Below are 20,244 nucleotides of genomic sequence, written 5' to 3' on the forward strand. Positions count from 1 at the left end.
GAAAACAAATAATTGGAGAAATGTCAATCGTTCATGTTTAGGCAGTGCCAAAACAACAAAAATAACAATATTCTTTAAATCAATTTACAGATTGACACCATACCAATCAAATTTCCAAAGGATTCTTCATGAAATTGTGGGGAGTGAATAATTGATATTCAGCTGTAGGAACAAAAAGGTAAGAGAAAATTTTTTTTAAGTGGGAGGGAGGGAGGGCTAGAAGTAACAGATCTCAAACTACAGTGCCTGTACAAAGCAAAAATCCTGAAAACAATTTGATATAAATTCAAAAATAGAAAAGTTAATCAATAGAAGAGTTAAGGTAAACTAGATCTAGATACATATGAACATAATGACATAGAATTCAATAAATTCAAGGTCACCAACTAACTAGGAAAGAACTCACTCTGTGACAAAAAATACTTGAAAAACTAGAAAGCAATATTACAGAAATTAGATTTAGAATACCAATTCATACCATATACAACATTAAACTATACATGACCTGGATATAAAAGGTTATATTAACAAATTTGAGGAGCAGGAAAATTGATATATTTACAACTATTTATAGAAGAAGAAAAACTGGAGAAAGAAAGGATCACAGGAAATAAAAAGGACAATTTTGACAAATCAAAATTAAAATGTTTTACATAAATTTGACCAAATGATTATGACCTCATTTTTGGTTGTCTTATTATAATACCTAGCATTTAATAGCTGTAATGATAGATATCTTTGCTTTAAGCCTATTTTTATTAGAAAGGTATATAGCATTTCTTCATTATAGATAATATGCATAGAGAACACTTAAAAATTGTTAGAGATGACAGGTTTCACCTGACTCCTTTCTCAGATTGTATTTCACTTCAGCTGTAACTGGTGCTGGGGGTGGGATAGGGGTTTGAATGCCCCCTTGAATTGCCAAACATAAACGATATATGACCTAGATATAAAAGGTTATATTAACAAATTTAAGGAGCAGGAAAATTGATATATTTACAACTATTTATAGAAGAAGAAAAACTGGAGAAAGAAAGGATCACAGGAAATAAAAAGGACAATTTTGACAAAGCAAAATTAAAATGTTTTACATAAATTTAATAAGTATTAAAATTAGAAGAGAAACAATTAAATGGGGAAAATCTTTTCAGCAAATTTCTCTAACAAAAGTCTGATATCAAGGATATATAAAGAATTACTACAAATCTATAAGATTAAGCACCATTTTCCAATAGGTAAATAGAAAAATGGTATGAACAGTTCTCAAAAGAAGAAATGTGAGCTGCCAACAACCATAAGAAAAATGCTCTAAATCACTAAGTAAGAAATTACAATATTAAACAACTCTAAAGTTCTACCTCACCCCTATCAAATTGGTAAAGATAACAACAAAGGAAAATGATCATTGTTAGGATGACTGTGAGAAAATCAAGCATGTATATGCATTATTGAAGAAATTGTGAATCGTTCTAGTCATTCTAAAAAGCAAGTTAGGACTATATCCAGGAACTTGCTAATCTTCTGATCCAGTAATAAGGCACAAATCTGTAAAATATTAAAGGAAAGATAAAATGCCAGTATGTATAAAAATACCAATAGCATCACTTTTTTGTTGTGGCAAAGAAGTATGAATAATGAACAATGCTTATGAATCAAGAAATGATTGAACTTATTATAAATTAGATGAAGGATATGTTCTGTTAAATAAGATCCAATTAGGTTTCTATAAGTGAAAAAGTTAGCAAAGGGTTCTGCTCATAGTTTTTTTAAAAAATATATTTTGTTATTAACCTAAAATCATCAATGAACCCAAAATTTACATGTAAAAGAGCCAGAAAAATAGGATTACATAAGATGTCATGAATCTACTATATACAACTTGGTTTTTAAAATATATATTACATTTAACATGCTAATACCTACATTGTGCTGCTTATCTGTTTTCTCCTAAATCCCCTTGTTTTCTTCTGTATAGCTCTTAGATGTTCATTGACGTTCTTTTCTTCTTTCCTTTTTTGCATCATCCAGCCCTTCTTACTCTTCCCCTCCCTAAAATAACTTTCACTTGTAACAAATAATTTATATTCAAGCAAATTTTTTTTTATTGATTGAGGCTGAAAATGTATATCTTATTCTATACTTTATGTCCATCACCTTTCCACCAGGAGATGGGAGGCATGTTTCATTTGGGGGACAATGTATTTATTTCTGCCATATCAGTGACTTGTTTTCTATGTTCCAGGTGTAGAATGGTCTCCCTCCTAGAGGAAACATTGAACACTGAGCAAATGCCTCTCCACATTCCTGTTTGTGAAGGAGAATGAAGGGTTCCTAAAGGAAATGTATGCAAGGCTTCAGTTGGAAATAAAGAGGGAGATATGAGATGAAGGAAAGGAGCCTTGACCCTTGTTGGGATGATGAGTAATGGAAGAATGTTACAAAGGGGTGGAAGGGAAAGAAAAGAATACCTATAAAAATAAAGTTTAAAAATATATTTGAGAATTCTCCTGAAGAAGAGAGAGATAGATGCTCTGAGGAGGAAGAGTGCTAGAGTAAAGCTTCAGAAATAATCAGATGAAATATTATTCAGCAAGGGGCAAAGAAAGAGGAGATGAATAGTTGGCAATTCCCTACTCAGGGATACAGAGGCAGCTATTTGTCAATAGATGATAACAATATAGCAATCTGTTGTCTTCCTAGAGCAAGTACCCAAGATATAATAAAGAACCTGCCAAGGCTTATCAAAACAGATGACAACAAAGGACTTCTGATGATTCATGTGGGTGCAAATGACATTTCCAGGAGGAACTTTAAAAGTACTGCTAAGAATTATGAAGTTTTGAGCAAAAATAAGAATATAAGGCAAAAGTTGTATTTTTCTCACTGTTGCTCACTGAAGGCAAGATGCCTAAGATAAGCATTCCCCGTTTTCCTGCAACAGGTATTAGTTTTTCCTAAAAGACAGAAAAGCTGCCCTTGAAAATTGCTTAGCCTTTGCTTCTTTTGAAGAAGATTTTTGATCATCTAAAAGGATAAAAAGTCCCATTTATATGGAATCAAGACTCCTTCAATTTGGTCCTTTCAATTTGGTGAATTTCAAGAAGATTGGAGTAACCATCCTCTGCCCTGCAACAAAGAGTTTCCATATGGAGAAGATAGATCCTGTGTCCAGAAAAACAAAGTGCCGCTGTATCTATGCTGTGTAGTCTTCTTATGCTATGGCAAAGTAAATCTTTTGTTAACTATTCAATGACATGTGAGTATCTCATTTTGTCCCAGCATCGTTCCTGAACAAAAAAAGAGTACTGGTGCTAAGTCCACCTCTACCGCATAACAGGAGACAAAGTTAATTTCAGAAGTGAACAGCTAGTGAAGAAGGTGGTTTCCATGACTGGGGTTTAGATTTTTGGATCATGGCTTACAATATGAGGTTGAAAGATTCCTAACCAAGGATGAAGTATAACAAAACTAGTAAGAATGTACTTGCCAGATATCTCACAAAAGGATGAAAACCAATAAATATTGAGGAGAAACAAGACTCCTAATCCAACTCTATAGAAAGTAGCCATAAAATAGGAAGAAGAAAGTAGTTAAGTCAGAAATTCCCCAGAAATAACCAGAAGTCCAAGAAAGACTCCTATAGTCAACCAACCAATGGGATAAAACCTCTGTGCAAAAGGTCCAAAATTTAGGCAAACAAGAAGAGGAACAAAAGGATGCATGCAGGACAAGGAGGCAAATTTGACCTAGTAGTTAACATTGAGACTTGGTTAGATGAAACCTAGGCAGTATTATGGCTTTCAATAGGCATAACAATTAAATAAACAGGCTAGGTAAAGGGAATGAGGGAACTGAGAGGGAATGAGGGAGATGACAGATAGCATTGTATATTTAAATGGTATACTCCCATGAGGAAATACAGGAACCAAAAATATGACTGAGATTGAGAGAAGAGCAAAGAAGGGAGAAAGATAAGTGATAGATTCTGCTCCAGCCCTTTATTTTAACTGTGTTTTTCTGTTTCAAGTGTGTCTCTTGTAAGCATTGTATTTTTTTCAGATTCTGGTTTCTCCATTCTGCTCTCTGCTTCTGTTTTATAGGTGAGTTCATTGTCTCTTTTTATTAAAGTAAGTATTTAGAATTATACATTTTCCTCTAAGTACTGATTTGGCTGCATCTCACAAATTTTGGCATTTTTTCCATTGCTGTCATTATATTTAATGAATTTTTAATGCTTTCTATGGTTTATTTTTGGACTGGCTCATTCTTGGGGATTCGATTATGTAGTTTTCAATTAATTTTAACCCATGCTTCCAAGGCCATCTATTGAATATAATTTTATTGCATTATGGTCCAAAAAAGGATGCATTTAAAATTTATGCTTTTCTTCATTTGTTTGTGAGGTTTTTGTGCACTAATACATGGTCACTATTTGTGAAGGTGCCATGCACAGCTGAGAAAAAGATATACTCCTTTCCATTCCCATTCAATATTTTCCAGAGATCTATCCTAACTTTTCTAAAATTCTATTCATCTTTTTAACTTTCTTGTTGTTTTTTTGTTAGATTTATCTAAATCTGGAGGGTTAAATTAAGGTTGACCTACTAATATAGCCCACCCCCTCCACCCCCTCCACCCCCTCCACCCCCTCCACCCCCTCCACCCCCTCCACCCCCTCCACCCCCTCCACCCCCTCCACCCCCTCCACCCCCTCGGCAATGGGGCTTAAGTGACTTTCCCAAGGTCACACAGCTAGTAAGTGTCAAGTGTCTGAGGCCGGATTTGAACTCAGGAACTCCTGAATCCAGGGCTGGTGCTTTATCCACTGTGCTACCTAGCCTCCCCTGTTTATTTCTTCTTATAAAACATCTAACATTCCCTTTATGAATTTAGATGTTTTGCTATTTAATCCATATATGTTCAGTATTAATACTAATTGTCCATAGTACTTTTTAATAAAATGTACTTTTCCTGATCATTTCATTAAATTGGGTCTAATTTTGTTTTTGTTTTATCTAAAATCATTAATGCTATTTCTACCTTTCTCTAATTTCACTTATAATATTACTTTAATTTTTACTTTTTATTGTTTGTTTCATTTCCAATAGACATTCTTGGAGTTATTGTAGTCAAGCCATTCTTTTTCTTTTGGGGGGTAAACAGATTTTTAATTTTGTTTTTAATTTGAAGAATAAAACAACTGTTTCCAAAACATAGTACAATAAAAAAGACAATTGTACATTAAACTTCAAATCTACTATTCACAACTTGCTATTCTTTTCAAGTATACAACAAAATTATCATGTAAATTTTTCTTCCTTTCCCTCCACCCTACAGATGGCCACCAATAGAAACAAATATGTATGTATGTGTGTACATGTATCTGTAAGAATATTCTGTACATATTTCTATTCATCAGTTCTTCCTCTGGATACAGATAGCATTTTTCTTCATATAGCCTTTATAATTAATTTGAGTATTTATAATAGAAAAAATAACTTTTTTTGCTCAGTAATTTTTTCTTTTTTTAATTTTTTTTGGTGGGGCAATAAGGGTTGACTTGCCCAGGGTCACACAGCTAGTAAGTGTCAAGTGTCTGAGGCCAGATTTGAACTCAGGTCCTCCTGAATCCAGGGCCAGTGCTTTATCCACTGCGCCACCTAGCTACTCCCTCCTCTGTCATTTTAAAAACAGTATTGCTGGGGGTGGCTAGGTGGCACAGTGGATAAAACACCAGCCCTGGATTCAGGAGGACCTGAGTTCAAATCTGACCTCAGACACTTGACACTTACTAGCTGTGTGACCCTGGGCAAGTCACTTAACCCCCATTGCCCCTCAAAAAAAAACAACCCACAGTATTGCTGTTAATGTATATAATCCTCTATTGATTTTGCTCAATTTGTTCTTCATTATTTCATGTAACTCTTTCCATGTTTTTCTAATATCATTGAGCTCATCATTTCTTGGCATTTTTGGGGGTGGGCAATGAGGGTTAAGTGATTTGCCCAGGGTCACACAGCTAGTAAGTGTCATTTGTCTAAGTCTGGGTTTGAACTCAGTTCCTCCTGAATCCAGGGTTGGTGCTTTATCCACTGTGCCACCTAGCTGCCCCAAGCTCATCATTTCTTATAGCACTGTAGTATTCCATCGCAATCATGTACCACAACTTGTTCAGTCATTTCCCAATTGATGGGCATCTCTACAATTTCCATTTGTTTGCCACCACAAAGAGAGCTGCTATAAACATTTTAGAACATATAGGTTCTTTTATTTCCCTAATCATCTTTGGAAATAGACCAACTAGTGGTATTGCTGGTCAAAGGGTATAGCTAGCTTAATTTTTTGGGCCTAATACCAGCTTGCTCTCCAAAATGGTTGGATTTTACAATGCCACAAACAATGAATTAGTGTCCCATTTTTTCCACATTCTCTACGACATTTGTCACTTTCCCCTTCTATCATTTTAGCCAATCTGGTAGGTGTAAAATGGTATCTCAAGGTTATTTTAATCCGCATTTCTCTAATCAATAATGATTTAGAGCATTTTATATGACTATAAATTGTTTTGATTTCTTCATTGTAAAACTGCGTGTTCATATCCTTTGACTATTCATCAATTGGGGAATGTCTCATATTCTTCCAGATTTGACAAAGTTCTAACTACTATTTGTAAATTTCCCTCCATCTTATTTTTACTCACTATTTTCCTTCTCAGCCTCTCTCTTTATCCTATCCCTATTACCTTATCTTACCCTCTTATTCTTTATTTTACCCACCCCTCTAAAACTTCCTACCTGATCTTCTACCCCTACTCTTTTAATCTATACCATAGACTTTTAAAAATTCCCTCCCCAACCCTGTCACCCAGTTTGCTCACCATCTAGAATTTCAGAAGATTTTTATAAAAGATCCAAAAGAAATAGAAGTAAATCATTAAATACTAAATTATAAGGCACTGATAAAGGTTAAAGTGTTTACTTATGCTATATAAAAAATGTTACCAGTATTTTTATAACTTATCATTAGTAAGGTAGTTTGAAAGAAAGGTTATGGCTGAGTTGTGTATGATGGGGTGATTCTAAAAAAAACAAAGTTGGGTAGGAAGAGGTTAAGAAGGAACAATTATCTCATAAAATGGGGCATGAAAGGAAAAAAACTAATAAAGTGGAAATAGGTGGGGATAGAAGGTTGGTGATATTGGAACCTTACTCTCATCTGGGTTATAGAGGAAACAAAGCATACATTTAGAGAGGTTTAGAAATTTTCTGAACTTCTAGAGAGTGAGCAAACAAATTAAATTCTCATCATGAAAATCCTTCAGTTCATCAAATGTCCATTTTTTTCATTCCGTATTATACTCAACTTTGCTGGATAAATGACTCTTGGATGTAACCCTACCTCCTTTGCTCTTTGAAATATAATATTCCATAGATTAGATTCTTCTCACCAATACAACGGAACAAGAATCTTCCAAAGGACTCATGATGGAAAAGGCTCTCCAAATCCAGGGGGAAAAAAAGGAACTGTGGAATATGGATGCTGATTGGACCATATTATTTCTTTTGTTTTTGATGCTGTTGGTTTTCTGATTTCAGGTTCTTCCTTTGTGCTCTGATCCTTCTCATATAACATGACTAATGCAGAAATATGTTTAATGTTATTATGTATATTTAACCAATATATCAGATTGCCTGCTGTCTAGGGGAGGAGGGAAGGGAGGGTAGGGAGGGAGAAAAAGTTGAAATTTGAAATCTTATATAAACAAATATTGAAAACAATTTCTACATGTAACTGGAAAATAATAAAATACTCTCATTTAATTAAAAAAAAGAAATATAATATTCCAAGATCTATGACCTTTTAGTTTAGAAACTGCTAGTTCTTGTGAAATCCTGATTGTTTTTCTGTAGTATTTAAATTGGGGTTTTTTTTCTTGTTGCTTCCAATATTTTCTCTGTAACCTGGGAATTTTTTAATTGGGTTCTTACATTCCTCTAAGTTTCCTTCCTAGGATCTCCTTCAGGTGGGAGTCAGTGGATTATTTCAGTTTTTACTTTATCTTCCTGTTCTAGAACTTCAGGGCAATTTTCCTTAATAATGTTTTGTAGTATAGTATCCAGATTCTTTTTTTATTATAACTTTCAGGTAGTCCAGCAATTCTTATAATCTTTTCATCTGTTTTTAGATCAGTCATTTTTCTAGTGAGATGTCTTAGATTCTCTTTTATTTCTATAAGTTTTTTAATATCTTCGTGTCTTGAACATCAATTGATTCCACTTGCCTAATTCTAGTTTTCAAGGAGTTATTTTCTTCCTTAAGATTTTTATCTCTTTTCTACTTGCTTAATTTTCTTTTTCTAATTTTCTTGGGTTGTTTTTATTTTTTTCTAATTTTTGCTCATTCTCTTATTTGATTTTTGAATTCCCTTTTATTTTCTTCCTTATAATTTTATGTCTCTTTTAAAATTAACTTTATTTTCACAATTTTCTTGAATTGCTTTTTTTTCTAACATTTCCTCATTCTCTCTCATTTGTTTTTTAATTCCTGTTTTAGCTCTTCCAAGATTTCTTTTGGGGCTTGTGACTGTTTGACATTACTCTCTTCGGTAGGAGCAGCTTTTTTTTTTAACCTCACTATCTTCCTCTGAAAATGAACCCAGATCATCTTTTATACCAAAGTAGCTATCATTGGTCAGGTTCTTTTTTTCCTTTTCTTATTCATTTTTATTTTTAATTTGTCGTATTTTATTTTTAGCAGTTTAATATTATTATTATCAAGTTTTAATCCTGAGTTGTGAGGAATGCTGACCCAGGATTCTGTTGTTTTCTGAATTCTATTTGGAGGATCATCCTCAAAGACCTCTCTCTTCCTTGAAATGTTCTCTTTTCCTTTGAGTACCACACTCACCAGGCTTATGCTTGCTCCTTCTTGTCCATGGCCATAGGCGGCATCACATCTGGTCAGCACCTGTAGGCCTATCATCTGGAAACAGCAGGGGAACCTTCAATCTTTCCTAATTCAACATCTGTTGTTCTTTAGATGAAAGTTTTTGAGGTAAAAGTCCCTGAGGTGGAATTTCTTGAGGTCTAGTCTGCTTCTCTGAAGGCCCACTATTTATAGATTCAGTGAAGTAGCTGGAGGTGTTTACATCTCACTCAGACCAAACCTCAGCCCTTGGAATCTTCTCTGAGGTCCTCTCAAGTTGTCCTTTACTCCCTTTATTTTTGCTGTTCTATGTTCATTTCATGGAAATTTTCTGTTTGTGGAGGAAATCTAGAGAGCCTAGAACTTTCTGACCTACTCCACCATCTTTCCAGAATGCCCCCAGACATTCTTTTTCCTAATGCCATACTTGTCCATGTTGTGGAGTTACATTTTTCTTTTAAGTTTACCTCATGAACTTCTTTTAAGCCCTAGTATTTCTTCTTTGTTTTTGACATTTTCTCCTGTTTACTCATATCTTCAGGTTCACCTCCTAGAATGAGACTTTGTGAATCTACTCCCTTAAAAGCATGTGAGCAGGATGCACAGTGCCTTCTTTGTTCAGTTTCCTTTTTAATCTGGATACTATAGTGACTGCTACAGTTTTGGATTGGGTGGCTTGTTATAGGTCCTAGTTCTATGCCAGAAGTGCTGGCTTCTAAGTCTGTCTCCAGGTGACCCAATAAGGATTTTTACCCCATTGTGGCATTCCTTGCTAATTCTACCTTTTCTCCTATGTTTCATACTTTGGCAACATCTGCCACATCCTCCTTTGTTCAGGAATATCCTCGTACTTTATGTCAGATACTGCATGAAATTGTAGTTGTCCATGATAGATATACCAGTTTTTTTTAAGTTACTCTATTTTTGTATAATTGATGTGACATAGGATTCAATTTACTGAACTAAAAGGTGGTATTTGAGATTTCCAGTCTAAGCAGTTCTGATTTCTTTTCAAAATAATTTCAGACTTGATTATTTTGTCATGTTTCATTATTTGCTATAATTTCTAAAGTTTACATTAAGTAAAGATTTTCAATGACTTCAGGGTCATTAACTTTTTCTACTTCATATTTTAGTATTTCTTCAATTTCATCTCTTATTTGGTCTATTCTAAATATAGAGATAAAATTTTGTTGTTTTTTTTTTGTTTTGTTTTGTTTTACTATCCTGAATTGGTTGGGAATATGTAATTATGTGACTTAGAGCTGAGTGCACAGTTGAAAAAAGCAAAATGAAACCCTTGCCTATAGATGGTGAAATCCATTTCTAATTTTGTTAGCATTTAGTACTGACACATGTTGAAAGTGTAAGAGGCTAAAATTAGCCTTGGGCACCCCAATGGCCCCCTGCCCCTCCCCCCCCCAAGAAAGCCTCATGCACCACTCCCTGCTCAGTTGGGATCTGCCCTGGGTTCCTCTGCCCAGCGGGAATAAACACAAAACCCCGTGCCCTGTCTGCGTCCCTCTGCCCAGAAGGTATGCCCAACATGGGAGCTTCATGCCCCAGCCAGCCTTGGGCACTGCCAACAAATTAGCTTGGGGGCATGGGCATCGGCTCACCCTTGCTTCCTGAGAAAGAAGAGTTTTATATTCAGGAGCAGGGGGTCGATTTAGAGTGGGGACATAGTGAAGACCAAGTGAGTGAAGATGGAGTGAAGTAGACAAGGAGGAACAGACAGTGAAGGGGAGGACATAGTGAAGAAGAGCAGAGGGGGTCATCAGTAGAAGAAAGTGAAGGAGAAGTGAATGGGGTCAGTAGAAAAGTGAAAGGGTGCATTCAGGAGGAGACACAAGGGAGACGCTACAGAGAAAGGAAGTGAGAGACAAGGGAGGAGATTTCACAGTGGCAGGCGAGAAAGTTAAATGCAGTCAGGTAGTATATTCTATTTGTCTTTGTTCTTTTTTTTTTTTTTTTTGCAGGACTATGGGGGTTAAGTGACTTGCCCAGGGTCACACAGCTAGTAAGTGTCAAGTGTCTCTGGCCGGATTTGAACTCAGGTACTCCTGAATCCAGGACAGGTGCTTTACCCACTGTGCCACCTAGCTGCTCCTTGTCTTTGTTCTTATCTCTAAGTTTATTCTAATCAATAAATCCTATTTTGCTTTAAATTGAAAGAGGCTTCTTAATCTTGTTTCTTGTTAATTTCAGAGAAACAGTTTGGGAGAGGGCAGTCCCTTACAGACTGGCTTAGGCAGCCTATAGCCCCACAGACAGCTAGCCAGCTAGCTAGCTAAAATTTAACATAGATTGGCTTAGTGGGGAAGACAAAGTTACAGATTAGAAAGCCAGTTATAATTTCTCAGATAAAACAGTTAAAAAAATTTAACAAAAGTATTCAAGTCTTCAGTGCATTTCATATGAACTTTCCTTTTGCCCACTTTTGTGGCCAGTGACATCTGCACTAAAGCATTTCTAGATGGTACATTATTTGTTCCTGATTTGTTCCAATGTATCTTATCTTTTTTTGGAACCACAGCAGGAAGGAGTTCTTTTCACTCTGTTCTCTTTGGCAAGTTCTATTTTCAGTAAGGCCAGCCCTCTGTCTCAACATCTATTCTTTGAATTATTATGGTTTTATCACACTGGCTAAGGTGTTAATCCAATCAGTGGAGCAGATGATCAGTATTTCAAGATTTCTAAGCCTTTGTCATTAGGGTGGTTTCAGGGCAAATAAGAGTCCCTGTTGTATACCACCAGGCTCATATTTTTAGTTTCCCTCCCTCCCCTGCCACACACACACTATGGTTAATGGGTTGGATTTTGAGACGGTTTACATTGTCATCATTATATTATTATGAGTGTCCATGGCCCAGGGCAGACCTTACAGAGTCCAGATTCATTTGGAGTGTTCTAAACCCAAAGAGAAGAGTTAGGTTTTTTTTAAAAGAAAACATTTTGGGGGGCAGCTGGTGGTACAGTGAATAAAGCGCCAGCTCTGGATTTAGGAGGACCTGAGTTCAAATCTGACCTCAGATACTTGGCACTTACTAGCTGTGTGACCCTGGGCAAGTCACTTGACCCTCATTGCCCTGCAAAAAAAAGAAAAAAAAAAGGAAACATTTTGCACTCTCTTACACATTATTCCCCCAACCCAGAGTAGAAATCTGACTCTTGATTTGGGTCTATCCAATAGTGGGTAATAGGGTTTCTCCTAGAAAAAAATTCTCAGTGTGCAAGTAGGTATTAAATGGAAATTAGCTAATTATTTCCTTTACCACAGCAGAAATGCTTATAGAATTTTTAGTATTTTTTAAAAACTTACATTAACATACATTTAAAACATGAAATAATAAACCATTATAATCTCTGCAAAAGATAAAAGCAACTTTGTAGAACTAATATAAAGATATTACTCTTTTACATCAAATTTGTACTATCCATGAATTCACAAGAATCACCTGAGAATGCTTCTTTGGTTGAGGAACTTAAGAAATCTTGAATTCACAAGTTAGTCTCCAAGACTGGATACATAATTGCTCAGGACTAATCTTCCATGACTTTTACTCAGCAAAAGAAACAAAAAGCCAAAAAAAGCACAGGCACCTTAACAAGCCCACTTCCTTGCTATCATTTTTCTATGACCACAATTGCTGCAGAATAGGAGGAGAAAGATATCCATCCTCACACAGTTTTAGAAGTTCGTGGGAAAACTCTGCCAAGTCCTAAAGCAAAGTGCTCAAATGATAGAGTAGTACAATGTTTCTAAAACTCTCAGAGCCTCCTGAAGAAACACCTTTTCCTAGATTAATCATCTGTCATCTTCAACACAGCCCCTCAGTCAGAGAGAAGGCAGGTAGGTGGTATAGTGGATAGTGTGCTGAGCCTGAAATCAGGAAGTCTCATCTTCCTGAGTTAAAATCTGTTCTCAGACACTTACTAACTGTGTGGCCCTAGGCAAGTGATTTAACCCTGTTTGCCTCAGTTTCCTCATCTGTAAAATGAGATAGGGAAGAGCATGGCAAACTACTCCCATATCTTTACCAAGAAAATCCCAAATAGCATCATGAAGAGTTGGATACAATTGAACAAGAACAAAGGAGTCACAGAGAGAAGAGCTTCTATAGTGTCCCAAAGATCATGTTTTCAGTAAGAGACAAAAGTAAATATCTCATAGAAAGGAGCCAGTGTACATACCTATTACTTGTTGCTAATAATTGATAACAACCCCCACAAAGTCAACACATTGCTTCTGTCACTTGGGGTTCAGTGTCAAAGTAAAGGAATGCCAGCTAGAATGAAGTATAGCAGAGGCTGTACATGCCATGAAATGGCCATGGTTGGTGTGAAGGCCCAGTAAGTAGAAACCTTGAAATGCTGATCTATTGAACTCTTCAAATAGAGTTTATTTATCGGATTAGCCAATACAGATGATAGGCAGAATGACACAACTTCTATGAATCTAAGAAAAAGACATGAGGTATGTAATTGCAAGCTGCCCCTATCCAGAACATCACTGTGATCATATTGACATAAAATAGCAAGGCAAATGGTGCTTCTTCATGTCCTTGTACCAAAAGAAGGCAAGATAGATCAGAACAAAACAGAAATAGCAATATCCTGTCTGATGATAATGCCTGGGTATATATAGCCCCAATTAATAAAATGCGTAAGCCATGATTATGTATAAAATGGGCCGGAAATATGTTTTTTTAGTTATGCACCAGTTCAACAGCAACAAGATTGGATACACTTCCTATCAGTTACAGACAAGGACTCTTCATTGTTTTTTGTTTTCTTTTCTTTTTTTTACAATCATATCCCCAGTTCCCAGTAATGCAAAAATACATGACAGATCACTTCAAGGCAGTTGTAAGAAATAACTTCAATCCTAAAACTAAATTGTATTAAATAAGAGTAGAAATCAAAGAATAACAAAGCTAAAGGGGGGGAGGGAAATGACGCACTAGAAATCTTCAATTAGCATACACTCAAGAAGAACTACTTAATAATGAAGTGTAAGGCAAACATAAGACTGATACATTAAATGATTTAGAAGAGAAGATAGACATAATTAGAATTGAGTTTTGAAAAGCCCCTTTCAAGTTTGATGGCATAAATCCAACTAATAGTCAAACCAGACCAACAAAAAGTCATTCATAAAGCTGGTACCTGCTTTCCACAATATTTGATAGAAAATGTAAAAATAATTTAGGATGAGCACAGAATAGTACATATGAGAGCTGCTGCCTCATTTCGGACAATCTATGGAAAGGGAGGTCTATCTAGCAATATTCCTAACAATAGTAGTCGCATATCACTGTAGCAGAAATGACTAGGAAAAGGATTTAAGACCCCCAGAAAGCTGTTGCTAGATTACATTAACACACAGCTACTATGTGCAACAGATAGAAAACTTGAATACTATTAAAAGAATTAAGGAAACAAAAAAGAAACACATAGTATAGAATCAGAAAGCCAAAAGCATGTCAGAAATTCTATATTCCCTAAATCATTAATTCAAAACAAAAGTCAAAAGGTTAATGCCATTCAATGAGTCAAAACTGTACCAAAACACAAAATTAATCATTTAACATCCATCAATAGTTATACTATAGAGACCTCGGAAGCAAAGAAATTAGAGGAGACAGAGAACATTGAAATAAAGAGGATACAGAAAATTTATGGTGTTCTATATTGGCAAAAGGGATCTCACACAATGAAAGAGCAATTTGAATTAAACATAAAATAGAACATTTACAAACTGTCAATATAACGAATGATCAAATAGTTGGAGCAAGGAAGGTGATGTAAACTCTAGTTTCTCTCCAAAACTGAAAAGTGATGGAGCCAGCTAAGATCCATAATTATTATCTCCAATGCTTCACAGTGATGCAAGATTTACTAGTAACAGTCGGTCATTCTTTTTGCTAATTACTAGCAAACCCAGGAAACTTTACCAGTTTCCTCTCTAATGTAAGTCTGATCTCATCTTTCTTAACAAAAAGAAAGCCATATTTATTGCCAAAAGATGAGAACATCAATTATCCTTATAAATATAGAGCAATGTTTTATTTTTATGACTGTTATAAAGCATTCATAGCTTGTATCGCTCAAAAAAGCCTATAACAATTTAAATATATGTATGTATGTGTACATACATGTACATGTATATTAACTTATATGTAAATATATGTGTATACATGGGTATATACACACATGCATGTATGTATGCATGTGTGTGTGAAGGAATAAAAGAGTGGTGTGTCAAAACATCCAGATCATTTGAAGAACAACTTATTAATTTTAGGCATGGCAGTGCTGTTAACTTTATTGATATTAAAAACCCTCTGATTCAGGGGCAGCTAGGTGGCACAGTGGTAAAGCACCAGCCCTGGACTCAGGAGTACCTGAGTTCAAATCCGGCCTTAGACACTTGATACTTACTAGCTGTGTGACCCTGGGCAAGTCACTTATCTCCCATTGTCCCGCCAAAAAAAAAAAAAAAAACCCTCTGATTCAGTATCACCTTCATGAACTGCAAATATGTATATATGTATGTGTGTATTTGTTCCAAGTTTCAAGCACAGGAAGAATATTAGGATATCTGATGTTCACATGAAAAACTCTTCTCTATTTAAAACATGCCATCCATACAATAATGTTGAAAACAATTGACATCAGCCATGATATCTTTCAGAAAAAGAATTTAAAACAAGTAGCTCTGCCTAACATTATAGAGATTATTGTGACTCCTGAGGAAAAATGAATATGACTTTCAAGTCAAAGAGTGAGTTATACCAAAACATTATATTAAATCAACCACTTGATATATGTGAATGACATCAAGTTATTAGGCCCCACAGGGACCAGGAGGAGGGAAACTACTTTCTCCAATGATATCAAAGTGTCATCTTGATAAAATCAGAATAAAAGTCTTACCATGTGCTAAGGAAAATGGAAACAGAAGTCTTTGAACTTAAATCTAGAGATAAAATTGAACCAACGGATGAAGTCAATAATTTGAAATACCTTGGTCTTCTCTTGGGAAGAAGTATCCATCATAAAGCTATCAAGAAGAAAATTGAGACTATGTATGTTGAAATTTATTTTCATCCTGAAGTCAAAACTCCACAAGAAGAACACATTTAGAACTCTAGTTTTTATGTACAGACATGTGAATGTATGCATGTATAAATGAATATGTATTTCTTTGTCATGGTAAAATGGATGATAATGGTTCTAGGTGTCCAAGAAGTCCCACATACTATCTTAACAAGACATAGAGTTCATCACCACAGGGTAGTGTTGGGCAAAAGGAGAAGGAACTGTTTGCAAAGAATGATGCCACTGCACAGGCATCCAAAAATAGGAGGGAGGCAGATGCCAACAGGGAGCAGTCAAGGAGGGCATCCTTCACTCCAGCTGACACATCTCCAAAGACTATTGACTCAGATATGCATTAAGCTGCACACTCCAGTCCCTGGCCCCAAACTACTTAGGGCTCAAACTCATACAGACAAAGAGCCACCATGGCATTAAGGGGAGATTGTCCTGTTGTCATAGGGGAAAGGAAGTAAGATAGAATGGAGCACTGAAATCAGGGTATTTTCTAAGTTGTCTAAAAATAAAAAGGAGGGGCAGGGACCCAGGAAACTTAACTCTGTGCCACCGCAAACAAGGGGCTGGGGATGGGAACAATATTTAGTCTCTGGGTCAGTTGAACCTTACAATACTTGCATATTGTGGCCTGGACTATACTAGTCAAACCTTTTTATACTTGCTCACAGTCACGGAAAGACGAACACTTCCTTACTAAAAAGGGGGAAGAATATTGATAGGTGTTCTTAGAGCACATAATAAATAGACTGGAATTTAGAGAAACACTTTGGAAATAAAGAAATCTCACTTGACTAAGCAATAGTAAAGACTAAGAACTGATATATGCCCCTGGCTTCACCAAATATATCTGAAAGTGACTCCTTTCCAGAAGAGAAACTGTGAAATGGCTAATATCTAAGAGTGGAATAAAAAAGATCTCCAGTGGTAATCTTCTCATGAACTTAACCCATAATATGTCAACAATAAAGCACCATTAAACTAGCTGTCATGTGAATTTGTTTAAAAGAAACAGAGGCATTTATGATTTTTTTGTTGTTGAGTCATTTCGGCCCAACCTGACTCTGTGACCCCATTCAAAGTTTTCTTGACAAAGATACTAGAGTAGTTTGCCATTTCCTTCTCTAGCACATTTTTACAGATGATGAACTATAAATAAGGCTAAATTAAATAAGGGTTACACAGCTAGTAAGTGTTTGAAGCCATATTTGAACTCAGGAAGGGTCTTCCTGACTCTAGGAATTTATAATAATGATTCACCATCACTTCCTCACCACCAGAACTTACAGAAAGGTTATCTTTAAAGAGCCCAGACTTACTAATTTGTCTTTACATGTCTTGCCACTGGACTTCAATAACTCTGGAGGAAAGAGAAAGGCTGACAAGTTTGTACATCTCTACTTCACTTAAATCTAATTCTTGCACAAGTCAAAACATCTTCCTCATGATATGATTGGTCCTCTTCAAGAACAAAAGGTGGACAACAACAAGAAGACTTACTAATTGATACAGATTCTTCAATAAAAATTCTTCAAAAAACTGTGCAAAACTCAGGCTAGGGCAGGTAGGTGGCGCAGTGGATAAAGCACTGGCCTTGGATTCAGGAGTACCTGGGTTCAAATCTAGCCTCAGACACTTGACACTTACTAGCTGTGTGACCCTGGGTAAGTCACTTAATCCCCATTGCCCCCCCCCCAAAAAAAAACTTCAGGCTAAAAGAATTTTGTATCTATCAGACATTTAGAAAAACAAAATCAGGTAATTAGAATGAATTATATAATATAGTAATTATACTAGAATTGCATATGGAAAATCACTATCATTTATAAACAAGAGACAGAAAATTCCCATCCTACCAAAAATACCCTTAAGAATTCAACAAATAAATTGCATGGGCAACCAGAGAATTATTACAAATTTATTACCATAAATACTTAAAGTGCTGGTCCATAAAAAATGTAAGAAAAAATGGATAGATCTTGTCATACCAAATGCTCAGAATCTCTAAACTGCATAGAATGAAGAACTTTAAAAATGTGAAATCCTAACAGAAGAAATTAAAATTATATAAGAATAGGCTGGTGTAGATTATATTTGTTGTCTTTCTGCTATAGGAATTGTCCTAAACATGCTTTCAATGAGTCTACAGAGAATACATTCCAATGTTCTTATTTAATTAAAAAAATCTGTCATTTTATCTACCTGCACAACATTAAATAAGACAGAATAAAAGCAAGATTATTATTATCTTCAAACAACTTCCCATCACAAAGGATGAGAACAAGATAGTGATAATCCCCCCAAAGCCCAAACAATGACCCATTCCATAAGGGAAGAGGTACAAAGGACCCAATTGGGGACAATAATGCCAGCAAGAGTGATATATGGACAACTCGGTGACACAGTGGATAGAGCTCAGGGCTTGAAGTCAGGAAGACTTCAAATCCTGCTTCAGACATATACTAGTTGTGTGATCCTGGGGAAGTTGTTTAATTTGTCTCCGTTACATTAATCTTATCCATAAAGTGGGTATAATAATAGGACTTACTGCACATGAATGTTATAAGAATCAATTGAGATAGCACAGTGCTAAATGTTCATTGCTATTGTTGTTGTTAATAATTTGCAGCAGGTTGTATATGCCCTGAGACCACTATGGTAGCTGTCAATGATCAGAAAGTATCTTAAAACACTAGACAACAAGGCTTTGGTGACAACTCCATCCCATGTAATAAACCAATCCTTTGAAACTAAGAAATAGGGTGATACTGGGTTACAAGTTGGCCCTAATGAAACTGTTGTTATGATCAATTTTACAAAGAGGACTGTTAAGTTACTGGTGCTCTACTACTGAAAGAAAAGGTACATTGGGGGAAATTCTTCAATCAGTCAACATCTTCAAGTACCTACAATGTACCAGACACTGTGCTAAATGCTGGGGATACAAAAAGAGGTAAAAGAAAATCCTTGCCCTCAAGGGCAAGACAACATGAAAACAAAAACATACAAAGCAATGTATATGCAGGATAAACAAGAGATAATTAACAGAGGGAAGGCACTGGAAGTAAGAGGGGTTAGAGAAAACTTCTGGTAGAAGGTGAGATTTTAATTGGAACTTCAAGAAAGACCACTGGAGTAGAGAAGGCAGAGCATCCCAGGCACGGGGGACAGCCAGAGAGAATCCTCCAAGCTGAGAGATGGAGAGTCTTCTTAGAAAGGCCAGGAGGCCAGTGTCATTGCATAAAACAGCACATGTCAGGAAGTAAGAAAAAAGAAGACTGGAAAGGTAGTCGGGGTCAGATTATGGACTTTGAATGCCAAACAAAGCATTTTCATCCAGAAGGGCAACATGAGCCAGCTATAGACATGATTAAGAAAAGGAGAATTGCTTTCTGGAAGAAAGTAAATGACAGTGACAAAAAACATGGAGGAATTGGCAGAAAAAAGGATTGAACTTCAAGTGAGAAGTGTAGTTATGATGATAGAACAATGGTTTGTAAGTGGCACTTATGAAGGAGTAGGTTATCTCTTCATCTCCCAAGGAATCATAAAGGAAGGAAGAGAAGTAAAGATTCCATTAAAAATGGTCACTGGTGGACATAGTTGGTCAACAACCAACAAGCATTTATTAGGCATTATGTGCCATGTACTATGCTAAGCAATGGGTATCCAAGGAAGGACAAAAACATGGGTCTTGCCGTCAAAGAGCAAATTCTAACTGGGAAAACAACATACAATTACATAAAAACAAAGTATATACAGGTAAATTGGAAATAATTTCAAAGGGAAATCACTAGCTAGGGGCAGAGGAGGGGAGAGGAGAGGAAAAAGAAAGGACTCTTCCAGAAAATGAGATTTGACCCAAGTCTCGAAAAGAGTCCAGAAAAGTCATCAGGGAGAAACAGGAAGGGAAAGTAGTCTAGGTAAGGAGGACAGTTAATGAAAATGCATGGGGGACAGCTAGGTGGAGCAGTGGATAAAACACCAGCTCTGGATTCAGGAGGACCGAGTTCAAATCTGGCCTCAGACACTTGACACTTACTAGCTGTGTGACCTGGGGAAAGTCACTTAACCCTCATTGTCCCGCCAAAAAAAGAAAGAAAGAAAGTGAATGAAGTCAGGAGTGTCATGTAGGAAGAACAACAAATTAGCCAGTATTGCTGGCTGGATCATATAGTATGTGGAGGGAAGTAAAGGACC

The sequence above is a fragment of the Dromiciops gliroides genome, chromosome 3, assembly GCF_019393635.1.
Source record: "Dromiciops gliroides isolate mDroGli1 chromosome 3, mDroGli1.pri, whole genome shotgun sequence".
NCBI lineage: Eukaryota > Metazoa > Chordata > Mammalia > Microbiotheria > Microbiotheriidae > Dromiciops > Dromiciops gliroides.